The sequence below is a fragment of the Hermetia illucens genome, chromosome 4 (genome assembly GCF_905115235.1).
Source record: "Hermetia illucens chromosome 4, iHerIll2.2.curated.20191125, whole genome shotgun sequence".
NCBI classification, from domain to species: domain Eukaryota; kingdom Metazoa; phylum Arthropoda; class Insecta; order Diptera; family Stratiomyidae; genus Hermetia; species Hermetia illucens.
Window position 1 is genome coordinate 133,853,837 of NC_051852.1, and position 9,045 is coordinate 133,862,881.

Sequence of the window (9,045 nt, forward strand, 5' to 3'; positions counted from 1 at the left end):
GTTCTCGGTTCCACCAAGGAACCGTCTTACCGCTTTGGCCTCGGGAAATAGGACAAGCCTCTTCATAGCACTCTAAAAGTGTGCAGTTCAGAGTTTTCACTTCATCTTCCAGCACCAAAGGAGTCCTTAGTCGCCTAGGGAACTGTACTTTATTGCCAAGAAGATCATTGAACTTTGCCCAATCCGTTTTCCTAGGGTTCCGTCTTTGTACTGCAGACTGTTCGCCCGCAATAGTCAGATTGAATTCTAGATATCGGTGATCTGACAGTGAGACCTCGTCTAGCACTCGCCAGTGTCTAATCAACTCTAACAATTTTGGGGTACAGATTGTTAGGTCAATTACTTCGCTTCTTCTCGGTACCACGAACGTAGGGGCGCACCCTACGTTTGCAGTCATAAGACCAGCTGAAGTGATGAAATCAAATAGCTTCTCTCCTCTCGGATTGCATTTGCTACTGCCCCAACAAATATGTTGAGCATTCGCATCGCAACCTATTAAGAGTTCGAGACCACTTGATTCTGCATACACCACCAGATCCCTAAGTTCATGCGTCGGTGGAGGATACAAAGAATCATAGGGTAAATAAGCGGAGGCAACTATGATGTTTTTCCTCTCGCCATTTATTTGGTATTGTATGATGACCGTAGCTAAGTCCTGGGAACAATATTGTCTCAGCATAATTGCCTCTAACCGTCTTGACATCAGGACGCAAGCTCTCGGTCTTATGGATCTTTCGTCGTAGAAGATCCTAGCTCCCTTTACTGATCCAATGCCACAGATTCTGTTAAATCGAACCCACGGTTCTTGCACCAGGAAGATATAGGGGAAATCCTGCAGCTTTGTCATTCTCGCTGCCAACAGGTAGGAGGGAGCTTTGGCATGCTGCAGGTTGATTTGACCAATCTTTATGTTTTTCGACATAAACTTAGTCTGTTGTCTTATGGAAAACAGTTAGAAGCGTATGCGGCAGTCCGCGTATGACGGGGTTTCCCCCACACCGTACCGCCAGAGACTCGATCCCCTTGTGATTGATTTCTCTGAGAAAAGCCGTACTTGGAAGTACCGCAATTCCCATGTTCTCATCCACGAAAGATCTCATCTCATCCCGCAGAGCATTCGTCTGTTCTCCACTTAGCACCTTAATTGGTTTGCGGTGTTCGGGTTGCATAGATTCGATCACTCGAACTGGCATCAAGTCAGTTCCGTTCACGTCTCTGGCTTCCCTTCCTTCCGGCTCCCTTCCTTCCGGCTTCGGGCCTTTCCAGGTTCACGGTGTCCGTACCGCTTGGATCCATTTCCACACACCGGCGTTAAACCAGTAGCGTCCACGTCACCAGCTTCCCGTTCTTCCGCTCTTCCTGGTAAGGATGAAGGAGAAGGTTCTGACAGGCAGAATTCAGCCGTAGTCGGATTTCCAGTTTCTTCCAATTTGAAAGTTTCCGTACTTTCCTTTCTGGCTAACTTCGCCGTAGGCACCAAGTGCAAATTTTCCACTGAGTCGGAAAGCATGCCTTCTACAGATTGATCTGTAGGCGAGTATGAATGTGGTGAGGCCTCCAAAATCCGCGCCTCGGCCGCGACATGATTGCTCATAGTCGCGGGTGGATTCGAAGTCTGTGACTTCTTACCACTTGGAGAGTTTAAATCCATCGTTTCCATATTCATATTTTTGGACACCCTTAGTGTAGTAGTAAACTACTACAGGCTCCTCCACCACGACAAGGTGGTGTCCGAGGGGGAGTGTAAAATATGTAATGGAGGGGTTGTAAACGTTATGAGAGGAGTTGGCGGCGGCTTGGCGGAATGGAGGGCGAAGGGGTCTTTCCCCCTCTCCAAATCCAATTGCAAACACCGCGATAATCATCTTACAAATAAGCTTATTAATGATATGAATATAGCCCTTATTTGAGGCATCGCAGCTTTTTAAGGAGGAATGTGAGTTTTCAGTGGGGCTAGAAAGGGAGAAACTTCCGTAATCCTTCCCCCTAATATTCTTGGTTGAAACATTGAAATATGAAATAACCCCTATTTGAGATGCTGTAGTTTTTTCAGGGGGGCGAGAAATAACGTCCCGCTTTTTTCTCCATAATCTTTCAATCCTTTTGGGCTGCGAGATTCAGGAGTAAACCCTACCGTCTTGAAGTCAAAATAGTCCCATTTGAGGCATCCCAGGCGGGTACATTTGGAAAAAAAAAAATTTGACACCTCTTTTTTAAATGCATGGAGAACCGCCTTTAAACTCGACACCAATTAATTCCGCTTATGGGATGTGTAGGATTTCACAGTTGCCAAATATCTGTCATGCTCATCCTACCAAGACAAAGAGGGAAATCTGATTCCCGACAGAATGGGCATATTAGAGCGATGGGTTGAGTACTTTGATGAGCTACTGAACAACCAGAACATCGGCGAGTTGGAGGTCGCGCCAACTGAAGACGACGGACAAATACTGCCACCACCAAGTATAGAAGAAACAGTCCGTACAATTCATGGGCTTAAAAATCATAAGTCGCCAGGAGCCGATGGAATTACAGCCGAATTGGTTAAATATGGAGGCGACCAGTTACACCAAGTGGTTCATCAACTTGTGCTCAAGGTATGGGACAGCGAATCAATGCCTGACGACTGGCAAAGAAGTATTATCTGTCTCATACATAAAAAGGAAGATATCACACGGTGTAGCAATTATAGAGGTATCACGTTGCTGAGTACCATCGATAACATATTCTCTGCTATCTTGCTAGGCCGGATAGCCCCATACGCCCAGAATATCATTGGCCCATACCAAAGAGGCTTCACTCCAGGCAAATCAGCAACAGATCAGATTTTCTCTGTGCGGCAAGCGGTGGAAAAACTATTGGAATATGGACATCAGTTGCACTATCTCTTCATCGACTTTAAAGCCGCCTATGATAGCATAGCCAGGGTAAAACTGTACACGGCCATGAGGGAATTCGGTATCCCGACGAAATTGATAAGACTGACTAGGTTGACCCTGACCAATGTGCGAGACCAGATAAAAGAAGCAGGATCACTTTCAAGACAATTCGACATCAACAACGGTCTACGACAAAGGGATGCCCTATCATGCGTCCTCTTTAACCCGGCCCTGGAGAAAGTGATTCGTGGTGCTGAGGTAAATGCAAGACGTACGATCCTCTTTAAGTCCACCCAACTACTTGCCTATGCTGACGATATCAATATCATAGGAAGAACGATCAGAGACGTACAAACTGCCTTCATTCAGATCGAACGGGCGGCGCGAGATCTGAGGCTGCACATTAATGAAGGCAAGACAAAGTATATGGTGGGAACGTCAGCACCGAAAACCAACCAAGCAACAACATCAAACCGCATTTGTCAAACGGGAAAAATAAAGATAGGAGACTACAACTTTGAGACCGTTGATAATTTCTCTTATCTAGGGTCGAAAATTACAATCGATAACAGCTACGACGATAAAATCCGCGCATGGTTGTCGGCAGCCAACAGAGCCTATTTCAGCTTACAAAAACTGTTCCGCTCGAAACGTCCCACCATAGGGTCAAAGCTCATACCATACAAGACAATGATCTTGCCAGTCCTCATGTATTCCTCGTAGACTTGGGTTCTTAGCAAGAAGAATTGCGAACTCATGGCCGCGTTCAAGAGAAGAATCCTCCGAAGAATTTTTGGCCCCCTACATGAGGATGGACAATTCCGTAGCCTACATAATGAAATCTATGAGCGATACCATGACCGTCCGATTGTGGATAAAATCCGACTCAATAGGTTACGGTGGGCGGGTCACTTAATCCGTATGGATGAAGATGATTTTTCTGTGAGGCAGATCTCTGCAGATCTCGGATTTCTAGAGACCACATAGGCTTTAGGCTGGAAACAAGAGCCTTCTCTCTCAATAACTCTTGACAGCTTCGCAGAACGTACTCTTGCTTATCGTCTTCGGGCCCAGCTCTACGTGCACTCCACCACCTTTTGTTTTCCTTATGGAAGACATCTCTGCTCCGTAGTCGGGTTTCATCCCGCAGCGGATTGCACTAAGAACTTCCGCAAAGGTCTTGCTTTCCGTCGGCTCCTTCGTTTCCTCGTTTTTTCTGCTACTGGCTTTTGGATGCGTCCTTCTCTTTAGACAGACGATGCTCTGGGGATGCAGTCATTTGTTTCCTTTTATCCTGCTTTTTTCGGGCTCTGGAAACTACTTTGATAAAGTTTCCTTCAGGCCGTGTTTTCAGCGGGTAATGTGGGTAGCTGTTTCTGCTTCCGCTGCTCTCCACGTTCACCTATAGACGGAGATGCGGTTCAATAATTACTTCAGTTCCATCAGCCCGTTTTTTACGCCTTAACTGACGATCATCTGAAGGAATGTTATCAATCGCACACGCTTCACTACTGCCGCCAATTCCCGATGAGCCTTTCCTCTTCGGCTCTAGCTAGAACAGCCAACTGCACTTCTGCTCGGTCTGAACGCTCCGGTGAGATTCTTTGAGTGATCTAAAAAAGGCTCCGCTGGTTCTACGCGTACGTTGCATTCTGACCATCTGGACATCTTGAGTGATTTTTGCTGTATCGTTGCAACTGACTGCATACGACAGGAAGTTTCTGCTGTTGTGTATTCAGAATCTCAACTGCGGATATCTCGCTAGAGGTGGCATAGTTCCAGCAAACCCGCTGCACTTTGAGTCAGCTGATTTGAGTCAGCCTAGTAATGTCCTGCCTGAATAAGTCGCACCCACGTTCCAGACGATTTTTTTATGGTATATCTCTTCGGTCACTCAAATCAATAACACAAAAGCGAATCTCCTGACCGTACAATCTGACAGCCCCAACTAAACCACAATAAACAAGGGACTGTATTTCCAGGTGTAACATATCAAAACATTGCCGAGACGGAATCTCTTGTGTGCATATTACGGGAAGCGGCCGACGAATCTTTGGCGCAACAACGACCGATGAGATGTTGTACCTGCCCTTGGCGTTGTTATTTCATAGTAAGAGCGTTTATCCACTGCCTTGTGAACTTGCTAAAATGGTCGCCACAGATTATGATGAAACAGCTGCAGTAGGCGAAACTATGCTCCTGGTCATCGCAGCACCTAGATGTCGATCCATCCCACGAGTATCGATTTGAACGCCGTGCTGTCCATTACGGAGGCCCGACACAGTCACCAAGTTGGATGGCTCCCGCCGGTTATCCGCATCAGGACTTAAAGTTTTCCTTCTCCTCATTCTCGGTAGTGTACTATATACCCAACTGCCGTTATAATGATACTTTCCCAGTGAGTAATCTGCAAGACTACAAAGTTTTTACTCTTTCTTCATCTACCCCCAAAGACGCGATTAACAATAGCCATCCAGAATGAAGCTATCTATCCCACAGCCGGGTTTGGGGCCGTCTGCAGTGGAATTATCATACAATTATAATTATTATTTTAGTGTGTGTGTCTTATGCCTGGTGTTAAGTATTCTCCCAGGTACATTAGCCTACTTTTCACAAGTGCCAATAATGACCCCAGAATATGTATGGAGGCTTCATCGTACTCCTACACAGAATCTGTAGGCAATGAGTACCATTCAGAATATTCAATTATTTTTGAAAGGGCCAGGTGTATTTAGTTTATTAAGGCACATAATAGTCTAGAGCTCACCTGGTTGGACCAGAGCGACTTTATTGCAGCCTGCATAGCAGCATCACAGTAATCTGCTCCCGATAGTTGCTTTGAAAGTTAAAAAAGGCACACCTATCTATGGTGTATATTTCCGCCTGAAATTTAAATCTGAAATAGGTAGAAATCTATTAGTTCGAAGTACATTTTCCTTAGGTCAATGTCACTCGCACCCACTGGTTCTGCTGTAAGAGAGGCAGTAATTCACTGCTATGCATTCTCAGTACTCTCTGTTCTTCAATCGTGCTTCATATTTCTTATCGAAATGAACGTTGATAGACATACTATCTCTTGGAACCAGTAATTCGGAATATTCCTTTTTCTGCGAGTTTTCCGCCTACTTCTGGCTATTATTGTGTTGCCAAACAGAATGTAATTGTCTTCCGGCGTAGGAAAAGACCTCGGGAAATGAGCTTTGAGAAACGGATGTACTCTGTCTTCCTCATTCTCGGTAAAGGTCCCACCTTCCTTTTTCAGACAGGCAGAGGAAAACGCAGTAAAGGCGCTGTACCTGCAGTTATCACAGATCTGCTATTTCGACTCATACTGAAATCTTGGGAATCCGAGACCTTTCCCGGAGAGTAAAGTAAAGGGATGGTTGTTAAGAATCCAAAGAAGGGTGCCCATTCTGAGTGTAATAATTGGAGGGGTATTTGCATGATCCCTGCCGTTCCAAAGATAATAGCTAAAATAATCCTCGAACACATCTCGAAAACTTAACCGACAGAAGCTGGTTTCCGATCCGTTTCCTCTGGTATTGATCACATCAACATCCTATGGATTATTATGGAGCAGTACGCGGAGCTCAGATTTTCCCACCTGCTCTCCATCGATCTAGGGGAAACTTTCGATAGTATGAACAGGAAGTGTATCTGGCGTGCTCTACGTAGGAGGGGCATCCCGGAAAAATTAATAACTATTATCAGAACGGCAAATCATAGCGGAAAATGTCAGGTACTGCGCCGAGGTCAAATCTCAGAGGACTTTGAGGTCCAAAGCGGAGTTCGCAGGGTTGCATCATGTCACCGATATTATTCTTTCTTGTTATCGGTGACGTTCTTCATGCTGCCTAGTTCGGAGAACGTGGAGGAGTTCAAACATCTTGACTACGCTGATGATATCTGTTTGTTCTCTCACCAGGTCATGGATCTTGGCCAAGTAGCTCTGGATTTGGGAAGAGAGGCAAGTAGAGTTGGACTGAGGATAAACACCAACAAAGACAAGGTTTTCAGTCTGACGGGTCATCGCACTTTCCCCATTTGCATTAATGGGCAGAGCATCGAAGCCCGACGCATTAACGCACTACATCCGCTTTCGCTACCTAAAATTTGAAAGTGCAGTTATCTCAACACCAAGATGAAATTGAGATTGTTCTATGCTAGCGTTCTTTCTGTGTTGCTATATGGGAGTCCCACATAGAAAGTGAACCCCACTGTTACTCAAAAGCTCCAAGCCCTCCTCAACACCTCTCCGCATCGTACTATCGGAGTACGTTGATTTGATACTATTACAACCAAAACACAGGCTTGGCACTCCTACGCACTGCGATCTGAAGGCAGAAGTGCCAGTGGATAGGTCACGTATTAAGAAGAAGCAACAATTTCGTTGCTGACTGTTCCATGCAGTGGAATCCACTCTCCAAAGAGGGCCGATGGGTGGGTCGACGTAAGGACACTTGTCACAGAACAGTAGAGAAGAAGTACACAATCGTGGAAGGAGCTGAAGCGCATTTCAGCGAACCGCGAACGATGGCGCGTAGGTGTGGTTGATGCGCTATATCCCAGCAAGGGATAAATGGTAACCATATATATACAGTGAGCAAAAGTGAAACCCGTACGTTACGTACAGAATGTTGGTTACGATGCAAAAAAAATGAACGAAAAAGGATAAAGTAAAACAATTACTGAAGGCGAAAAATAAAAGAAAATCTATTTTCGTATGGAAAGTTGAAATCCTATCCGGGCCGAAATATTGAAATAATGACATGAAAAACTCAAAAAATGTCTAGCCAATACTCGGTATGGATACTTTTAGCATCAAATACATCCTTCACCGGGGAGTGACATGGATTTGACCAAACAGTGTGCATATTCGGCTGCAATTCTCCATTATCCGAAAAGACGTTCCATCAAGTATTTTTTGTTCGAAATGAGATCTTCGCAAAGGCTACCCTCGGCAAAATCCTGCAGGTTCTCAATAATATTGCACTGCGAACAATTGAACACTGCCACATACGTGTTTTTCGCACTTTATGTTTTGGGTCACTGTTTTGGCACATCTTGAATGTTTCACAAATACCCAACTCCACTGTGCTGGTATGCAGTATAAGTATTTTGAGTATTCTGAGCACTTATGTATTTCATAGGACGGTGTCTTTACTTCACTTTTGCCCACTGTAAATATCTATGTATATATAGCTGTGGTCCCAAATCTTCATATTGTAAAGCCAGCCAGACTGGGTCGCAGCTTCCCAGTGCGAAGGTATTTATAGAAGCCACCTTTTTCCCTTTAAATTTCCGAATATGCTACATCCCTCCCTAATCTGATAGTTTTTTGCACTACTTTGTTTAAACAAAACCTTGCTTCCAGCTGGGCGAAACTTTAAATCTATATTTTTTAAGTTTAATTCTTCACTTTTTGGTGTTGCACGCGTTACAATCGTCAACTATGTTAGCAACTCGTCTGTACCCGGCTTCCATTCTGGAAACAGCTTCAGGGTGGACTGATTCTTCGATAACATTGAAAATACCTTCATCTTCAGCAAAACTCATACTTTTCCTCCAACCGGCTTAGGAGCCGGTGGTCTTGACCCTCAGCCAACAATCGTTCGGTGAATTCTGTATTTTCTTCCAACAGCTGTTGAGTTCTTGCTTTTAAATCCGCAACTGTCTTCATAAACTGTCTGTTTTCTTCGCTCTAAGTTGGTGAATCGAATTCTCGCCCTTTCCTGCTCCGCACTGTGCTTGGTTTTTCGCACTATTGGCACATAGACGATGCTAATGGCTCTAGTCCCTTAAGAACATTTTGTTATGACTTTAAAGCAAGGATGACATTTTTAAGGAAAACTAGAGAAAATCTTGTTTGCTATATTTTATATATTTATTTATTTGTTTTTTATTAGGTTATTTTAGCATCTTTTTAATTGTGATTTTTTTTAAGAAAAACGAGGAAGTTTTTGTTTTGCCCTTTTCGGTAATTACTATATTCAAAAACACCCATTAATCTTCAGGAACTTCTCTTCACTAGAAATGGATGTATTCGAATTCCGCTCTGAAGTGAGTCTGAAATTGATTTGGTTGCTTTCTAGCAGATATCTTGAAAATTAATATGTCTCCCCTTCTTCTAACTTCAGAACCATTTAGGCGTCAACAAGATTGCTTA